Source organism: Nelumbo nucifera, chromosome 5 (genome assembly GCF_055504915.1).
Source record: "Nelumbo nucifera cultivar China Antique chromosome 5, China Antique-T2T, whole genome shotgun sequence".
Classification (NCBI taxonomy): Eukaryota; Viridiplantae; Streptophyta; class Magnoliopsida; order Proteales; family Nelumbonaceae; genus Nelumbo; species Nelumbo nucifera.
The window spans coordinates 85347295-85367733 of NC_142653.1; the positions used below are offsets into that span (position 1 = coordinate 85347295).

The 20439-nt window shown below is 42.4% G+C and overlaps 1 pseudogene; it reads right to left on the minus strand.

Moving 5' to 3' along the window:
* Positions 1-325: 325 nt before the first annotated feature.
* Positions 326-9131, minus strand: LOC148791956 (uncharacterized; annotated as a pseudogene).
* Between the last annotated feature and the right edge of the window lie 11308 nt (positions 9132-20439).

A 20439-nucleotide genomic window follows, 5' to 3' on the forward strand; every position in this document is an offset into this window, starting at 1 on the left:
GGAGATTGCAAGAAGATAAGAGTCTTATTTTTAGGAAGACTCCTTGCTAATTAGGAGCACTCCCTAATAATCTATCCTACTGAACTGATAAGATAAGATAAGACTCCCTACTAATCCATACTACTGAAAACAATACTGAACAGATAAGATAAGAATTGTATCTAGCTAGAATTAGATAAGATGAGAATCAGCAAATCTTGCTCCCTTTACTGCTGCTGCCGACGGCGATATTTCTTCCCAATAAAAGCGTCCACATCATTGCTCCCCTCTTGGACTAAGAGCTTGTCCTCAAGCTCGAACCCGGGATATGTGTCTTGAAACTCAGTCAAAGAAATCCCGAATAAGTGGAATGATTTTGCCCTCCTGGATCGGGTTCCAATGAAGAGGGTTCATCCTCAGACAGCTACAGTGAGATACCAAGATTTGACCATGCGTAGCTGCATTCTTTGCCGCGGGCAACTACAGCCTTAAGGATCTTCTGAGATGTCTTGAACCGTAGAGTACAAAGATTGTGAAGGCCAAGCTAGTGTCACTGAACTGCATCATCTGGATCCTCTTCTATTGCCTGCTTTAGTGTGTACAGAGCTCGCTCTTCCACTTCCGTCAAATCATTATGTCCAATTTCAAACGTTGCTGCAATTTCATGTTGAGCCTTGTGAACCATGGCAAGTCCTGCCCATGCTATCCGAAGCTCAATTGTTGCAGAGTCCCCTTCTCTGAGTATTGAAGCCATTTCATTCGCAGCCCATGAAAGTTGTTCAGTGGGATCTTGAGACATTTCTGCATCCTTGATACGATGAAGCACAACAGCAGATCGAGTTGACATGCAATTAGGCTCCAGTTTTGCTGCCTTCTCCAGACACTTTCCAGCACTTCTATGATCACCAGCCAAATAGTATGCATTAGCAAGATTCGCCCAGATATGTGTAGCCCTAGGATTTGATCTGACTACAGCTAACAAACACTCTTTTGCAATATTTGCAGCCGCAACATGAGGCATACAAGCTCCTTCACCAGCACTTGCCCCAGCACCTGCAACAACTGAACCATATTTACACAAAAGAAGATATGCGTAATTGATTAGGGCCGCAGGATGGTTTTGATCTTTTAGAACCAAATCTTGAAAACATTTCATTGACAACTCCAAGCTACCACTTTGAAGATAAGCAATCCCAAGATTTGCAAGGGAGTCCAAGTGGTCAGGAGCAATAGACAACAAAGAGGATAAAACCGATATAGCACTCTGTAGACAGCCGGTTCTAATAAGTAATAAACCAAGTGTATTCTAGACAGATGCTTGTCTAATATCTGACTACACTGACTCCTTCAACTTGGAAATAATTTCTCCAAGTTCTTCATGCGTAAGTTCTTTATCGGCACAATGATCAATTGTACTTCCTAGCAGGAGGCACTGTGCATGATGAATTTGAACCAAAGAAAGTAACTCAGGCCTGTCAATCTCTTCCTCACTCCGAAGTAATATTTTTGCTGCCTTTTCATATGCTGACACTGCCTTTTGTGGCTGACCCAACCTCTGATACATTAGGCCAAGTATAAAATGTGCATGGCCATTTTTAGGCATCTTCCTTGCAACATGAAGCAAACCAGTTTTAAGGTTACTAACATTTTCCTCACGGGATGCTAGAGCCCCTTGACAGTGTTGATCGGAATCCGTATCAGGCCCACATTCAAGAGAACATTTGCCCTTGTTAATTCTTGAACGACACTTCCCCAGTTTATTTAACCGTTTAGCTTCTCCTTCTGTGGCATCAACCACAGCGTCTTTACATACTGAGGTACTTTTCTCCCCACAATTTTCTTCCTTAATGCTCCTGGTGGAATCAGGAGAATCGATGGAGGCATAGTCATCATCGTCGCTTTCGGGAGGGTCGACGTTGAGGTTAGCGATGACGACCTTGGAGTAGGTGCTCTTATTCTTCTTTGAACTCTCATCGATGGAATCCTCGACGGCATCGGATCCCTACTTAATCGAGACATTCTGGGTGTTGCTAACCTGCGCTAGGGCAACGACCTGCTACTCGTCGGACGATTCTGCCATGTCTGGTCGGCGGCCGGTTGTGGTTGCAGCCCCTTCCGGGTTCCTTTCCTTGCTGGAAAAGTACAACTCCATCAAGCGCCTTAATTCTCGGACGTCGTCCTTGATCTCGCGCACCTCCATGCTATTTTCCATGATCTTGAGCTCCAGGTCCTAAATCTTAGTCTTCAACTGCTCAAGGTCACCCATGACGCCTGGCTCTGATACCAAATTGTTATGGGCCCACGAATAGGATCTCGTCACAGGTCGGTCCACGGGGAAAACCTCATGTTTTCCCTTGTTCCTCCCTTTTCTTGAGGAACCTATCTTGGCGCCTTAATGGTGATTTGTTCAAGAGATTATCAACTCTCCTCTGCTCTTTCTTGACTGAAAATTTCGATCCCTTTATTGAATATCATCAACTCCTTAAATAGGAGATTACAAGAAGATAAGAGTCCTATTTTTAGGAAATCTCCTTGCTAATTAGGAACACTCCCTAATAATCTATCCTACTAAACCGATAAGATAAGATAAGACTCCCTACTAATCCATACTACTAAACTGATAAGATAAGATAAGACTCCCTACTAATCCATACTACTGAAAACAATATTAAACAGATAAGATAAGAACTGTATCTAGCTAGAATTAGATAAGATGAGAATCAGCAAATCTTGCTCCCTTTACTACTGCTGCCGGCGGCGATATTTCTTCCCAATAAAAGCATCCACATCAAAAGTGACCTAGGATTCGTTGTACATGTTTTTTTTCTCTTTCTTTAATTTTGAGGATTTTAGCATAAAGAAGCATATATTAATGAAGATCAATAAAATAATTTGCTTTGTCCCTTTTTGCGCTACCTCTACAACTGTGTCATTGTTGGACAATGTGTTTCTGCATATTAAATGCTTGCCTGTTAGAACCAATTTATCTAATACTGAATTTGGAAGTGCTTTTAACTTTGTTTTATTCTTCGGGTTGGCATTCAGCAAACTGTTGATAGGATTGAACACCATGATCTCCCTAGTGACATTTTTCGATCTATGGTTGAAACTGCTACTCTATTGTACAGTGATGGAAACGACTATGAAGATCTTGAAGAATTATATAGTGATGAATCTCTTGCAAATGTACGTACTTAAGACATTAACTCAAATAATTTTCCGAAAGTATTCGGTACTACTTGAATACAAAATTTCTTCTGCCTTTGCAGGAATACATCCAAATGCTACGTCGTGATATATGTTCGCGTCTCTAGGGTGATTCTGGGCCCACAAACAAGTCTTAACTTTTAGCTTTCTGCATGTGACATGGGTTGGTATGGTATCCGCTGTTTTGTATGAATTGGGTTATGGCCATCTTATGCGGCAATTCTACAAATCCAATGCACATCTGTCCTTATATCCAAATGTCATGTAAAAATTAGGCCAGGTTTTGAAGTGAATTTATATCCAGTTGAAAACTATTTGTGGATTTAATGTATCCTTTCGATGGAGCGTATCAATTTTCAATGACTGAATACTGCACACTTCTCTTTGAGTCTTGAAATGCAAAATTCATTGTATTCACACTTGAAAAACCTTTTGAAACATTTAGCTAAGAAATTATGGATAATGGTTTTGCATATTTTAATGTGAGTTGGGTCATTTCATTTATTTTAATGTGACCAAGGTGTTTTATGATGCAACTGATGCAATCATTCCAGAGACTTGAAAAACGACATTTCATATTTTCATCGAGCATAGTGGAAAGCCATTTCTCTGAACCATGGTTTGAAGTATTGAAACATCCAAATGTATCGAAAGGGATGTATCTGCAAATTGGTATCAGATGCAAGAAAAGCAAAAAGAAATGAACGGAAAAGTACGGGGACAGGTTCAATGCAGATTTGAATGCCACTGTAGATTTATAAACATTCAAAATGTCAAAAACTTTTATTTTATCCACCAATGCCCATTCATGAATTGGCATTAATTCTGAATTGGCACTTACACCAATTATATTTTGGGCCTAAAAATTTTGACCCTGGGCTGAATTGTTATTCTCCCAAAAATGAATCGTGTGTTATAGATTAGATGATGTATAATTTATAATACAATATAATCGACTTAGGCAAGTTGGACCCAATGGGCCAGCTTTGAAGGTGGAAGAATTTTACAACTATTTAATAGATGGTTTATATGAAGCAAATTAGAAAAAATTAAAAATATATATATATATATAAGTTATATGAAAAAATGTATAGATTGTTATTAAAGATGTCCTTGACGGCCACTAAAAATCACACGTTGGACTTTTAGTGGCAATCATGATTTCTGCTAAAAAGTTTTAGCGGCAGTTTTTATTTGTACTGGCAGCCATGAAAACTACCGCTATAAATTCTAGCGGCAGTTTGCTGGCTGCCAATAAAGTCTCTAGCGGTAGTTTTAGGGATCTCTGGCTGCCGTAAAAATTATTTTTCTTATAGTGTACACTATTCTGTTGCGAAGTAGGAGAACATGAACTTTGGTAAATTGCTCCCTTTCTTTCAAGGAATAATTGCATATGTTTTTCAAAATACACCTTAGCATTGTTAGACCTTAATATATTGATGTGCCTTTGAAATTGTATTTTCATCGTCTTGAAGAACTTTTAAACAATGGAAGGGACCTCATATTTACTCTTCATTTGGTAAAGCCAAGTATATCTAAAGTAATCATTAATGAACAATATAAAATATTTATAGCTGTCCATACATAAAATAGATATGTATGTCCTCCAAACATCAATGTGTATCAAGTTGAAAGCAACATCATTCCTATTACTTGTAGGATATATAATTCTACATTGTTTTGAAAGATGATAAACTTCACAATATGCATACCCAAATTAGACCTAGATTGACTTAAGTTTGGAAACAAAAATTTAATAGACTTAAAAGACACATGACCAAGGTGACAATGCCACAACTTCAAAAGATTCAAATTTTCATCTTGACATTACTCAGTCTGGCACAGTAATCCTTGCTCGGAGGTTTGATAAAAAAGGTAAAATCCATCAGTTTCATTTCCAGTTTCAATCATCCTCCATGTTCTCATGTCCTGAAAAACACAATAAGAAGGGAAAAAGGTCATTGAACAATTATGGGATTTGGTAAGAGTGCTAACAGATAAAAGATTCGTGTACAATTGGGGAACATGAAGGATAAATCTTAGGAAAAGATCACGAGTGAGCTTAATCTCCCCCAAACCAGAGATAGGGTTTGATCAAAAAGTTAAACTCCATCAACTTCATTTCTAGTTTCAATCGTCCTCCCTGTTCTCATGTACTAAAATACACAATGAGAAGGGGAAAAGGTCATTGAACAATTATGGGATTTGGTAAGAGTGTTAACAAATAAAAGATTCTTGTACAATTGGGGAACATGAAGGATAAAGTTTAGGGAAAGATCATGAGTGAGCTTAACCTCCCCCAAACCAGATATAGGGTTTGATAAAAAAGGTAAACTCTATCAACTTCATTTCTAGTTTCAATCGTCCTCCTTGTTCTCATGTACTAAAAAACACAATGAGAAGGGAAAAAGGTCATTGAACAATTATGGGATTTGGTAAGAGTGTTAACAAATAAAAGATTCTTGTGCAATTGGGGAACATGAAGGATAAAGCTTAGGGAAAGATCAAGAGTGAACTTAACCTCCCCCAAACCAGAGATAGGGGTTTGAGATCCATCTACTACAATGGTTTTTCCTTCCCCTAGAGCCAACTTACAAGAGGTGAAGTGGGAAAGCATACCAATCATATGTGCACAAGTTCTAGAGTCCACAATCTAGGAGCTAAAATGGAAAAGATTGACAAGTAAGTGCAATACCTATTTTCACAAAAGGTAGTGGAAGGATTACTAAAACTAGTAGAGGTAGAGGGCCCAGACTTCTCAAGCTAAGTCAACAGAATCCTGAGCTTCTCCATTACATCCAATAGTAGCAAGATGAGCATTACCCTTCTTTGTAGTTTTAAATTAGCCAGGCTTCAAATGTGGGTTCAATTTCCAACACCCGTCCTTCGTATGTCTTGGCCACTTGTAGTAATCACATACCACGTCATCATGCTTTTCATTAGTACCTTGTCTATTTGTACTCAGCTTGGCCCTTGAAGACATGTAGGTAGAATGATCCATCACTGGGGTCTACATCATAGAAACCTTTCTACTCTCCTCTCCCTACACTAAAGAGTATGCATTAGCAAGGGAAACAATACCCACACTCAAAATATATTGTCGAGTAAAATCATACTCACCATTCAATCCAAGTAATAAGTCAAACACTCAGTTCTTCTCAACATACTTCTAATATTGTTCAGTGTCCTTAGGGTTCTTCTATTCCAAGTTCTCCAAATGGTCCATTTCCTCCCATAGAGGCCACAAAGAAGAGAAGTACATTGCTACAGTCCCCTCCCCTTGGTGCATATTACAAGCTTCTCTTCGGGGTTGGTAGACTCGAGCTATATTTTTTGCTTGGAAGTATGTGGTTGAAATATGATCCCAAATATCCTTGGAAGTGAAGAGGAATATATAATTATAGGTAATATGTAGTTGCATTGAACACACCAACCATGACAAAACCAAAGAATTATCTTATTCCCATATAGCAAGTTTGAGGTTACTACCTTTTAGCTTATTTCTACCAATAATAAATCCCAGCTTACCCCTACCTTCAATAGTAAGCTTGGCTAATTGAGACCATTCTAGGAAGTTGGTTCCATCAAGTTTTACAGTGGTTATCATACCATTGGAGACATCGACATTACCTGAAAGCATTTCGGAAACAGTTTGTAACTTCTTAGGCACATACTTTGGAGTTGGGTCGGCCTTCAAACAGTCCTACAACACTCCAACAACCAAGCAACACACACAAGACCCACAAAATATGGGAAACACTTGGCTAGAATCCAATTGGAGGCCCAAAACTGAACTGGTGGTTTTATATAAGGGAAAAAAAGACCTCCGAAGAAAGATTAGAGGTTATAAAAATGTGGAACCACTTCCCATACCTTTAGTGATGCCAAATAAATCAAAACCAACAAGGAGGAAAAATTCCAAACATCGAACCTGTGTTTTACTATAACTTTTTACTATAAAATCCAGAAAAAATCATAAACACATCAGATGAAGATAAGAACCATACCAAAATAACCTTAAAATTAGGGCGCATAAGAGTAGATCAAATTCAAGGGATGCTGCCAATACCTATACAGGCTACTGACAACATTCGATGGTGGTTTGACGTCAGCAGATCTTCTTGAGTTTGCCGAGGATTGAGTTATTGTCTGCTGCTACTACTACCTGAGTTTTTGTTTTCCTTTGTTCTGTTGCTATTGTTGGGATGTTGACCATTTTCTATTCTTTTTTTTTGTAGATGGCTCGGTATGCCAAGCTTAAAACGATGTACAGGCTTTAACTATTTATTGGAAGTATGTTTTTTTTGCTCTGAGCTTATGTATTGCCCTTCCCTTCTTTTTTTTTGTTGTGGACCTTGATCTTCTTATGATGAAGGTTAACTATGGTCGAGATCTTTGATCCTCGGTTTTTGGTAAAGGTGTTATCCGAGCTCTCGTCTCTTGAAGGGATGCTCAATTGTAGGTCTTGGGAGCTTTCAGCTCTTCATCGACTAGTCGTTCCTCAGCTAGTTCTGCTCTGACGCTTCTTCAATCGTGTACAAAGTTTGATGACTGCCCTCTGGCCTTGAAAGGTGGGAGCGATCTTCTCTGTTTTAGGCTCTAGTCGCCAATCAATCGAGTCAACTGGTCGGCTATACACTGTTGGGCAAGATAATGGCTATGCATTGTGGGCTCGGGCCGTTATAGATCAGCCGAGTCGATGTGTGGAAATTTTAGTTGTTAGGAGTTCAGTTGGACGGTGCATGTTGCGTAGTATGGTATGCAGTGTGTGTCGTGCAGTATGTGCGTTGTTTGTCGTGCACTGGACAATCCACTTTGTAAGGAAAACAACACTTTATTAATGTAGATTTACTAATAGTACATTCGGTGGTTTCTAGTGTTCTAGCTCCTCTGTATGGGCCTATCGTTGAAGTCTTCTAGCCTGTTAGTGTCGGGTCTGACCACTCTAGTGACTCGATATGGTCCTTATCAATTTGGTTTGAGCTTCCCTTCCCTTGGAGCGAGTATTATAAGCTTCCAAAGGATAAGGTCGCCAGTCTTAAACTCTCTTCTTCGAACCTAGGAGTCGTAATACTTTGCCATTCTTTGTTGATATGAAACCATCTTTAGATGTGCTCGGTCTCATGCTTCTTTAACTAGTACCGAGCTGATCACCTCGTCTCCAGCCAAGAGGTAGAGCAACAGCTCATCCCCAGGTTTTGGCTTAGTGAGAAGGGGTGGTGATATTAGGTACCTCTTCAACTCCTGGAAGGATTGTTCACACTCTTTGGTCCACTGGAAGTTGTGACCTTTTTCAAGGCCTTGAAGAAGGGCAAGCACCGGCTGCAAATTTAAAGATAAACCTACTAAGGGCAGCTACTTGCTCGGCAAGGTGATTCACTTCTTTATGAGTCCGAGGCGATTGCATGTCGATGATGGCTTGGATCTTTTCTGGATTGGCTTCGACTCCTCGCTGGGTGACCATGAACCCTAGAAATTTGTTGGAGACAACCCCAAAGGCACACTTGGTCGGGTTCAGCTTCATTTGGTATTTCTTAAGTGCCGAAGACATCCCTAAGATCGGCTAGGTGGTGCTCGGCCTTCTTGCATTTGACAAGCATGTTGTCGACGTACGCTTCAACGTTGCAGCCAAGCTAGTCCATGACCGCATTCACCAGCCGCTGATAAGTAGCACCAGTGTTCTTGAGGCCAAAGGGCATTGCTTTGTAACAATACAATCTATGGTTGGTGATAAAGGTGGTCTTCTCCTGATCGTCAGGATGCATCTGGATCTGATTGTACCCGGAGAATGCATCCATGAAGCTCAAGAGTTCGTGCCCTGCCGTCACGTCGACAAGTTGGTCTATCCTCGGTAAGGGGAAGTTGTCTTTGGGACAAGCTTTGTTCAGGTCCGTGAATTCGATACAGATCATCCACTTCTCATTCGCCTTTTTCACCATCACCATGTTGGCCAGTCAGTCTGGGTACTTTATTTCCCGAATAAAGTCGGCATCGAGTAGCTTCTAGACTTCCTCGTTAATGATCTGCCACCATTCCACAATGAAGCTCCTCCTCTTCTAGCTAATTGGTTGGTAGAGTGGGTCGGCGTTGAGGTAGTGGGTGATGACCTTGGGGTCGATCCCCGACATATTTACCATTGACCATGAAAATACATCGGCATGGTCTCTAAGAAGTTGGATGAGGTCCTCACGTAGACGGTTGTCCAGGAGAGAGCCGACTTGGACCATCTTCTCGGGGTCTTCCTCGGAGAGCGGCACCTGAATGAGGTCTTTGACAGGTTGGTCGTGCTGTGTTCTCAGCTTGTCACGCAGATTTATACTCTCGGTCGTAAGGGTCTCTATGGTTGGTTACTTTCCTCGGCAGGATTGTAGGTATCATTTTCGTGCTGCCCTCTAGTCTCCTCAGGCCACTCCCACTCCATATGGGGTAGGGAACTTCATGACCAAGTGGAAGGTAGACATAGAGACTTGTAAAGCATTCAAGGTCGGCCTACTAAGGATGGCATTGTAGGAAGATAGGCATCATACGATAGAAAAATCTACCATGGTTGTTGAAGTGATCTCACCATCTCCGATTAGCAGGGGCAGAGTTATCCTTCCTATTGGCATGAGTGACTCCCCAAAGAGGCCCATCAAGGGAGTGTTGATTGGTGTGAGACAAGCGTTGTTGATGCCGAGCTGATCAAAGTCATCTTCGAACAGGATGTCGGTTGAGCTCCCAATGTCAACTAGGATGTGCCGAACTTCATAGTTTGCAATCTCGGTTGGACCCCCCTAAGGTCGTCTTTAGTGAATGTGACTAGTTCCTCTTGTCTCTTCTTTTGCTCCCTATTATCGATATCCATCAAGCGCACATACCTCTTTCGGTCCAAGCTGCTCTCCCCTCTGGGAGCCATTCCTTCCAAGATCACTGCTATAACTCTAGCTGGGGGAGCTCAGGCTGGGGCTTGGGATGCGGCTCCACCTTAGGAGGGTTGTCTTCTTTTATGTCAATGAAGCCCGCCAAGTAGTCACGCCTGATTAGGTCTTCAAGTGGTACTCACGGTCAAGACAGTTGTTAGTCTCGTGGCCATGGTCCCGATGAAAATCGCAATACTTGTCACAGTTTCTTTTGTTGGCTTGGGTTTTCATTTTTTGGGCCACTAGACAAACTTGATGTCTCGAATCTGCATCAAGATTTTAGACCGTGGAGTAGTTAGCAGCGTGAAATTCCTGAAGGTCGAAGGTGGTGTGCATGGCCTCCTCTCTAATCCGTGATCCTGTCACTTGCTTTCTCAGTCTGCCATCTCTATCTTTTGCTCCTTGGTGTCCCTTCCGTTCCTGTTAGGTCATTCCTCCTCATCTCTTAGCTATGCCTGGACCTCCTCCGCGTTGATGTATTTCTGGGTGTGGTTCATCAATGTGGCTAATGTCTAAGGAGGGTTTTTGGATATGGAGAAGTTGAACGGCAAAGGACGAAGTCCGTGCTATATGGCTGTGACGGCCACAGATTGGTTCAAGTTCCAGACCTGTAGTACTTCAGGGTTGAACCCCGCCAGGTAGTCTCTAAGATATTCTCCTTTCCTTTGCCGCACCTGCATAAGGATGGCCGAAGTCTTCCAATGCTTCTGGCTTGTTGTAAATTGCGCTAGAAACTGGCTCTCCTGCTACTCCCATAATGCTATGGAGCACGGGGGAAGGGACGAGTACCAAGTCAGGGTCGGGCCTTTGAGGGTGGTCACGAGGGCTTTGCACATCAAGTCCTCGGATGAACCGTGCAGCATCATTTGGGCATTGAGCACTTCGATGTGTTCACTGGGATTGGTGTTCCCGTCATACTTGTCAAACTGTGATGCCCGCCACCCTATAGGGGGAATTTCGTCCACGATCTCTTTGACGAAGGGTGGCTCTTTGATGGGCTGGCCAGTTGGTTGCATGGGCTGATCTACAGGTGGCGCCGCGCTCCTTTGGGCTTGGCTGCACTCCAACTCAGTTAAGCGTTGTCAGAACTCCCAAATCTTTGCATCTCTGTCATCTGGAACCACGGCGTGTGTGGCTCTTTCTTTCTTGAGCTGCGTTGGGCGGCCTTTAACCAAACTGGACTTAGCAACAGAGACCACCTGGGACGACATCTGTTTGCTGAGCCTTTCCTTGGTTGGGATCCGAGTAGTCTGGTGAGTCCTACTACGGTTGTTGGGTTCGTGAGAGCAAGTAGAGGAGAAAGACCTTCTTGCTCTATCTTGCTTTTCTTGGTCAGATCATGCTCCCTTCTTGTCTGACCAGTGCATTTTGGGGTCCTCGGGGCGAGGATCGGCCTTCGTATGCGTCAAGGCAACGGGGGGGACGGTTTGAGTGGGTGGCGCCGTAGACCCCAGCAACTGCATCATCACCAAGATTTGGCCAACCTTTTCTTGGATTGCTTGGAATTGGATGGGGTCGACTATTGTTGGTTGTGGCTACTGGGTTTCCTAGCGTGGGGGGATGCGACGACAGGATTCCCGAGATTGGGATCGGGCTACTGAATGCTCAAAGTAGTTTCTTGGCATCTTGATCTCTTCTTGACTACGCGGTGAGAGAGATTTAGGAAAGGCCTTTTGTGTATTTCCCACAGACAATGCCAATCTGATGTTGCTCAATCCTAGGTAGTGCAAGAACTGAGGTCATAGTCAGATAACCCTTGCTAACTGGTCAGAGCCGAGGTGGAAGGACGAAGTCGCGCAATGAGATCTGCGAACAAGAAATAGTCAGAGGCCTGAGGAGTTATCCCCGAGTAAGTACTCCGACGCTCAAGTCATAGAAGACAGTAGGTGGTCAAGCCGAGCAGTTGAAGAACAGTCCTGGCCCGAGCAAAGTAGTAGTATGAGAATTAGAAGTTGGATCCCTTACCTTGAGTGGGAGGTACCTTTCTATAGCCGAAGATCTATGATTAGGCTTTCAAGGTTGTCGTGATGAGGTTAACCGTCGAGGTCTTCGGATAAGACCTAATCCCAACAAAATTGTCCCCATCTACTCTCATGTCTCAGTCGTGTCTATCCACATGACGTGGAGTCGTCGTGGATAGAAAGGTGCAATGGGGCGGTGGAGGTGGTGTGGTGCTAACATGGTCGAGGAGATAAGATAAGCCGCGGATATGACATGGTGTTGACATGGCCGAGAAGATGGGGCGGCCACGTAGGTGCCACGCTGTCACGGGGGTAATCGTTGGGGCCCTGTGCGGCACTCGAAATGGGCGAGTAAGCCTACGAAACAAAGCAAACACACACACAAAAGCAACAAGATGGCACACGAATTAGCAAAAGGCTACTTGTATTGCATTAATCAGTGGTAAGCACAAGCACACAGTACAGTGTCGAGGGGATCTCGTGCTTAACCTTTGCACGCTTATGAGCTCACTCGACTACCTACCTCCCCTCAAAGAGTACGTTAAGCTTTTGGGGGAGTGACAATAGGAAACATCAAAATGATGGAAAAGCATACTAAGTAATTACAATAACGCCATTGGCGGTCCCCCTTACAAAATACAAGCAAAGCCCACCCATGACACACATGTTGACACCATGAAGGCACTCGGGTGGCTCACTGTAGGTGCTTGATGGCGCGATGAAGGAGTCACCTGTGACATTCTCCCCCACTCAATTCGATCTACGTCCTCGGAGATCGGCTTCGGCTGGTCCCTTAGAGTCTCTGTTGCGGAAGGAGGGTTCTTCTGCTGCTCCCCGAACCGGCTGTCGTCCAAGGCCGAGGTGTATATTTTGGTGGCATGGTCGGGTTGGCTCATTCTGTTGGGGTTTCCTATGGCTAAGTCCTTTCCTGGCAGCCTCAAGGTATGTTAGTGGCTGGTTCTGTTTGGCTAAGGGGTAGGTTTGGGCCAGGTAAGGATCAAAATGGTGTTTTGGATTATTAAGGTGTGGATTCCCATGCATTTTTCCCCAAGGGTATCTCACCGGGCTACTACGGGAACTAGCCTTCGGGATGATGTGAATGTGGTCCCTAGATGGCTTGGGTGGCACTCGCTCTCCCCGGTGGTTGTGGTAGTAGATGTGGGCAAGGTTTGACACGGCCTTGGGTCTTCTTTTGTTGGGCCCACCAGTTGCGGGCACTTACGGCTTCTGCTGCGAAGTCGACTTCTGCTGATGTGATTGGCGCTGAAGCTGATGCTGCTGTTGGTGTTGACTTGGGCGTTGGCATTGTTGTTGGCGTTGAAAATGGAACTGTCTTGGGGGTGACTTCTTCCTGGTGACGACTTCCCAACCAGTTCCAGTGTCGATGAGGGGTACTTGACAGGGGTTCTTCCTTGTTGACGCAGAGCTGTCTTTATGGTTGATAGTTTCTTGGTACAACTGCAAGGCTGAAAGCTGCTTCCCAAGTATCTGCAAGGCTGATGAGACAGGAACCATGCAAGGGGAGTGTTCGTCCAGAATAAGCAAACTGTTGATGTGTGGCATAAGTGCTGCTTCCGCCTGCTTGAGGAACTCCACTCCATGAACCACCTGAAAATCATCCAAGGGAACAACAGATAGATTGATGGGTCCTTTCCATGGTCCAACTCGGAGTTCTACTCCACGGGCCATGCCCTCTACTGCTTTGGCCCCGGAGTTGACAGCCTTGACCCACCCAGTTTGTTTGGTGGTGGTCAAGCCGAGTCGCTTTGCCTCCGCAAGCGAAATGAAGTTATGGGTGGCCCCAGTGTCCACCAAGGCTTGGGTCGGCCTCCTGCCGAGGGTGATGTCTACATAACTCAGCCCCTTGTGGGCTTTGGTGGGCCGCTTTGATGTGGCCTCTTTCTTGACCATGGCATTGATGAGTTGGAGGGCGCCTACTCTGGGCGCCGCTGTGGGTTTCTCCTCATCACTCTCTTCACTATCGCTGTGTTTGGCGATGAGGGCAGTTATTTTCTTTCGGGTTGGACAGTCACTCGTCCAATGCTTCCCGTTGCAAAGGTAACACGGTGCAGGAGGAGGTCTTCTAGTGGATTGGTGGCCCTGGTAGCTTGGGCCTCCTTGTGGCTTCTTCCCTTGTTGGTAAGTGTAGGGCTTGTTCACGGGCACTGGCTTCTCCTTTGTAGGGGTTGATTGTGGATCTCCCCCACTCAAACTCATGGTACCTGGGCTGGATGGTCTTTGCACATCTTCTTTAGGTGTTCTCAGATCAACAAGCTGTTCAGCTATGGCCATGGCGGTGGCGAGGTCCTCAACCCCGCGTCGCTGGAGTTCGAGCTCAGCCCATGGCCTGAGATCGTCCATAAAATTGAACAGAAGATCCTTGTCTGACATGTCCGTGATCTCTAGCGTCAAGGCCGAAAACTCCTTGACATAGTCATGTAGTGATTCTTGATGTCTGAGATTCTTCATTCTTCGGCGCGCCAAGTACTCCACGTTTTCTGGGTAGAACTGCTGCTTGATCTCACGCTTGAATCCAACCCAAGTGTCAATGGTACGGGTTCCGCGTTCAATGTCTTGGCAACACCTACGCCACCATAACATTGCTATATCAGTCAAATACATAGCAGCTGTACGTACCTGAGTTTGGTTGTCAATGATGCCAGTGGCAGAGAAATATTGCTCCAATTGCCACAAGAAGTTGTCAAGCTCCCTAGCATCCCGGGCACCCGAGTAAGGTGTTGGCTCTCGGATCTTGATGTTCATGGAAGCTAGGGTGGAGGGAGTGCTTGGTGTGTTGGCCACTGCCCTCTTTAGGAGAGTCATCTCATCTCTCATCTTATCCAATTGCGCTTGGAATCTGTCTAGCAAGCCCTGTAGGCTGCTTTGGGAAGGCCCAGCTCCCGAATTCTGTATGGTGGTGTGCATGTCTCTGAAGGCGCCATTGAAACGTCCTTCTAGTTCCACCACTGCATTCTCAACCGTCTCTAGGTTGAGGTGGAGTTCATCAACCCGATCTCGGGTTTCTCCCACTATCACCTCGCAACGTAGGAGGCGCATGTCCACGGTAGCTAGTTGGTCGACTGATTTGTCGTGCTTGCTAGCTTTGGTTGTATGCCCCTTTGGGGCTTGTGTCTTGGTAGGTTCGTCAAGTGGAGCTTCGTCAGTGTCGTGGGCTTGAGTCCGCCCATGTGGTGTGTCATCGGAAACGCCCCGATTGCTCTTCATTGGGTTGATGTAGGGACGAAGACGGTCCAGAGTATTTGTAGGAGCACCTACTCTGATACCAACTGTCACGGGGTAATCGTTGGGGCCCCGTGCGGCACTCAAAATGGGCGAGTAAGCCTACGAAACAAAGCAAACACACACACAAAAGCAACAAGATGGCACACGAATTAGCAAAAGGCTACTTGTATTGCATTAATCAGTGGTAAGCACAAGCACACAGTACAGTGTCGAGGGGATCTCATGCTTAACCTTTACACGCTTATGAGCTCACTCGACTACCTACCTCCCCTCAAAGAGTACGTTAAGCTTTTGGGGGAGTGACAATAGGAAACATCAAAATGATGGAAAAGCATACTAAGTAATTACAATAACGCCATTGGCGGTCCCCCTTACAAAATACAAGCAAAGCCCACCCATGACACACATGTTGACACCATGAAGGCACGCGGTTGGCACTCGGGTGGCTCACTGTAGGTGCTTGATGGCGCGATGAAGGAGTCACCTGTGACAACGTGTCATCTAAAGCCAGCTCAACCATAACCCGAACATGTAGTTATTACTAAAACAAAACAAAATAACACATAAGCATGCATATATACAAAAAATAGCAATGAAGTCTGAACATGCCCCATCTGGAACCCACTTATGGTCCAAGAATTCGCTAAAGGAATGGTCAGTCTGTGAACATCGAGAAAATGGCTTATTTGGCCTGGATTTGGAGTCGCCACCCATCAGATTAGGAAAAGGAGGTGATGGGACTCCGAGATGAACATTAGAAAGTGTGTTTAGTTTAATGGTGACTCCAAAGCCCAAGCACTAGCTACACCAATTCGGGTAAGACTCGGATGGGAGGGGGAAGGGGTTCTCCTGGATCCAATTGGTGGGACCCACATGGTATCCTAAACAAACATAATCCTGAATATACCATTATTTAATTGATTAGGAGCAAAGTAAAGTAGATAAGTAGAACAAACGTACAAGAGAATCCCCCCTAAATTATATTTTAATAATTTTTATATTTTATTTTTTTGTATTTATTCTTTTGCTATTTTTTTAGAGAACCCTATTTGTTTATCTATTTTTAATTATTATTTTTTTATTTTTCTATTTTCTAAAATTTTTTAATGTTTTATTTCTTCCTTAATTAATTAATTTATTGTTATTATTTTTACTTCTCTTTTTCTTGATTTGATTTTTTATTTTTATATTTCTCTTTTACTCCTGGTTATTAGTAGCTTACTCTTTCCCCTTAATCACATCCTACCTATCAAGCCATATACCCGAATCTGTAACTGGCACCCATCCCAATTCACAAATAAATGTTCTGAAGTTGTTCTAACTCCTCTAATTCCCCTTCCTTGCTTATACATTTAGTTCCTACTATCTGCTAATATGGGGATATTATATCTACCATTAATAAAGTGAACTACAATTCAAACCTAAACTACTGGGATCTAAAATGAAATCAAATTACATAACATGAAATTAGATTGCATAGCTAAGGATAAGAAAACAAAAATAGATGCTGAAGCCTCAACTGCCTAACAACCAAAATAAATTTGAAAACAATGCTAATGGGTATCCATACTGTTAACAACAGCTAACAAGAGAAATCTAAAAAAAAAATTTAATAGCAATTTAATCACTGCAAAGGTATATTTGGATCTAACGAAAGCATGGGAACCAATAAATAACTCAGGTCAGATTGGATCAGGGATGAGAATTTATGGGAGTGGGTTTCGGTGGAACCAACTCCAGCAACCTTTGTCCCCGACCTCACATCGTCACTACAAGAGCAAATATAGAAAGAGTTTAGTTCGGATTTACCTGACCGATTTGCAGATGCTGCGAACTAGAGCTCTTAGGATAACTTATGTGCAAATGGCAAAATTGGGCAGAACAGAGGAGGTTTCCATCTGCCGCCGGACGGATGAGAACGGTAGGAGAGAGACCACCGAGAATGAATGTAGGTTTCCTTGTTGCACGATTCATTGCAAATAGGTTTAATTGCTGCTTTCTATTGTAACTTATGTAAGGGTTTTTTCTTTACATGGAGTGCAAATTGAAGCTGCTTTCTATTGCAAGTAGGTTTAATTGCTCCAGCCCACTTCTCATAGAGCTTTGGGTATTGAAGATAGGGTATTCAATACACAGCTGAATGCTTTGCTTGGGGTAGGATGCTTTTTAAGCATGACAAACTTTTGTTTTAGACTTGAGATATACAATTTCTAGCCTTCTTTAGCTTGAAGTTATGGGATGTATAGATAAACTACTAAAGTTCCTCTAACATGATTAAACTTGCCAACCCAGAACATAGTTTCTAGGCAACCCATTGGACCCACAAAGAAAACAAAACCGCATCCTTAAAGTGAATCTGTGCAAGCAAAAGGTGGGTAATGATTCTCACATCTCGAATTTATAAGATCATTAATTGTAACAGATTCCTTTTGTGATGAAATTTGAATGAAGAATGCTCCTTTTGAAGTTATTGAAGATTATTAATTACAACTTTTGAAGCAAAAGGTGGAACCAACCACTGTTGTGAAGAATGTAAATAATAAAAAGATCTTTTTAGTTGTAGCGGGTTCAGTAAATCCATTAAATTTGAGTTTTGATTTATCTTTAAATCTAAGTTTTTATTAAGTAAATCTCTCTTTTAAAACCCATTAAATGAGAAGGCACACTTATCCTAGTGTTTTCAAAAGGATATACATTGATTTATCTTCGGTTGGGTCCATGAATGGTACAGAGTCAGATTGAATTAGTTGCAGGAATGGACCTAAGCTCTTGAGAGCTCTTTGGTTTAACAAACCAAGACTTGTATCACAACTTTCTCCAGTTATGGGATCAGACTCCAAGAATCTTATGAGAACAAAAAAATGCAGTTCAACAAATAGAATACTGCCCTTTTTAACAAACAATTTTTATTTCAAAACATAAAAATGTACATCCAAAAGGACAAATATAATGACTTTACAGTGAATTTGGAAAATCATAAATTTGTAAGAGGAAATGACCGTATGATTCTCAAAATCCTCTACTTCAAGATGAAAGCTTCAAAACTTTTTTAGCTCTATGCATGAGTGGCAGTACTGAAGAGTCCCAAGATCCAGAATGAAAATCTTGTGCATATGGACCTTAAGATCAGCCAACTAGAAACCTAGAATGGAGTTGGCAACATTATTTGGAAATTTTCATATAGAACAGTCCCATAGGAAAGAAAACAAAGCTAATGAAGAGCCTTATTGTCAAGGTCAGAAATTTCCAATGAAAATGTAATCAGGCCAATAGTTGTGGAGGTTATTAATACCACTTGGTGAACTAAGGACGAGGCTACAAGGTCAATGAAATTGGCTTATGAGATTAGGGAAATAAATTCTTCTAACAATGGAAACTTTTGGTTGATTTACTGTTAAAAAATGGGGTGGCAACCTTGCTATTGAAAGCTCTATAGGTTTTACTCAATATTTAGTGAACTCAGAGTTGGGCAATGGTGGGATTTTGACAAGCTATGCGTTTTGTATTTTTCAGGTACTGGTTGACAGCGCATATGTGGATGAAATTTTGCAGAAAAGAGCTTTTTGAGATGAAGAAGATTGGTAGTCTATAGTGAAGAAGATTAATCTATAGAAAGAATAAACTTAAAAAAATATATATATATATTTTGTGAAGAAGTTTGATTCTATTATTCTAATGTTTCAGGTTTTCTTCATTAATATATTTTTGTAGTTTATAATTTTTGACATTTCATTCAGTTTAGATTGGACTTAATACAGTCTGTTTACATTTTAATGGATTGGATTGGATTTGGTTTGTATTGGGTTTAGATTAGATTGGATCCGGTCCATTTGTAAATGGACACATTTGGGGTCACATCCCAATGGGCATTCTAGTAACCCCAACTCTCTTGAATGGAAGAGTCAAGGATTTGGGACTGTTCATTTTTTATCAATGTTTGGATGGTTGATAAAGAAAATTAGATGATACTTGAAGGGCATTTGTGTCTTTTCAAATACCACTTAACAGCTGATTAACGGTAGGTACTGCATTGGCACATTTTGAAAGTTTGGGTATTGAATCGTCACGTTTTAAAATTCGGGGACCAAAGTGGCACTAGGCCCAAAATACAAAGTACTAATCGAGAATTTTTTCCATGTAATATAATCATCAGGATTTATTGTCAAACAATTTCCCAATCATGTATGGCTTTAATGGCTCATGACATGGTCATACTCTTTTCTATCGCTGTCATTGTGGCTCTAGTGTATTTGTTTTAATCTGCATGGATGATATCATTGTCTGATTCATCCACTTCCCATCCCATTCACTCAATGGGCCAATCCTTTATAGTTAAGAGATCTTGGTCCCCTTTGCTACTTTCTTGGCATGGAAGTTGTTTGCACCTCGAGTAGTTGGGTATTCTCCTAATGACCCAATAGAAATACATTGTTGACTTGTTCATGAAAGCTTAAGATGACTGAGGCCAAACTCCTGCCTACACCAACGTCTACTTCTATTCGTCCCTCTCTTCATGACAATAGAGGTCTACTTCCCAATAGAACCATATATAGGCAAAGAGTCGGCTCTCTTCAAAATTTGCAATCCACTCGATTAGGGATTTCCTTTACTGTCAACAAGACCAGTATATGCATAGCGCAATGGCGGAGCATTAAAGTGTTGTCAAATGCATATTGCATTATTTGAAGTAGACTATCGACTTTGGTCATGCCATTATTCCCTCTAAGCACACCTCTCTTCATGTTTTTTTATGTTGATTGGGTTGGTTGTTCAAACTTCAAATAACAAGAGCTCTCAAATGGACTATTGTGTTTACCTAGGAAAAAATCTTATTGCATGGTACTCCAAGAAGCTACTTACTATTTCTCGCTCATCGAAGGAAAATAAAGAAGTGTATCTATTTTTTATCTCAAAATTTATTCTCGATGGAGGGAGGCCATAAAAAATTTTATGGAAAAGTACGGATAGGCTTAATGCAGATTTCTGAATTCCCCTGCAAATCTATAAACATTCAAAAATCAAAAACCTACACTCTATGCATCCATACCCGCCTGTAAATTAGCATCAATTCCGATCTGGCACCTACCCCAATTATACTTTAGGCCTATGAATTCTGACCCTAGGCTAAATGGTCCTTCTCTCAATGATAT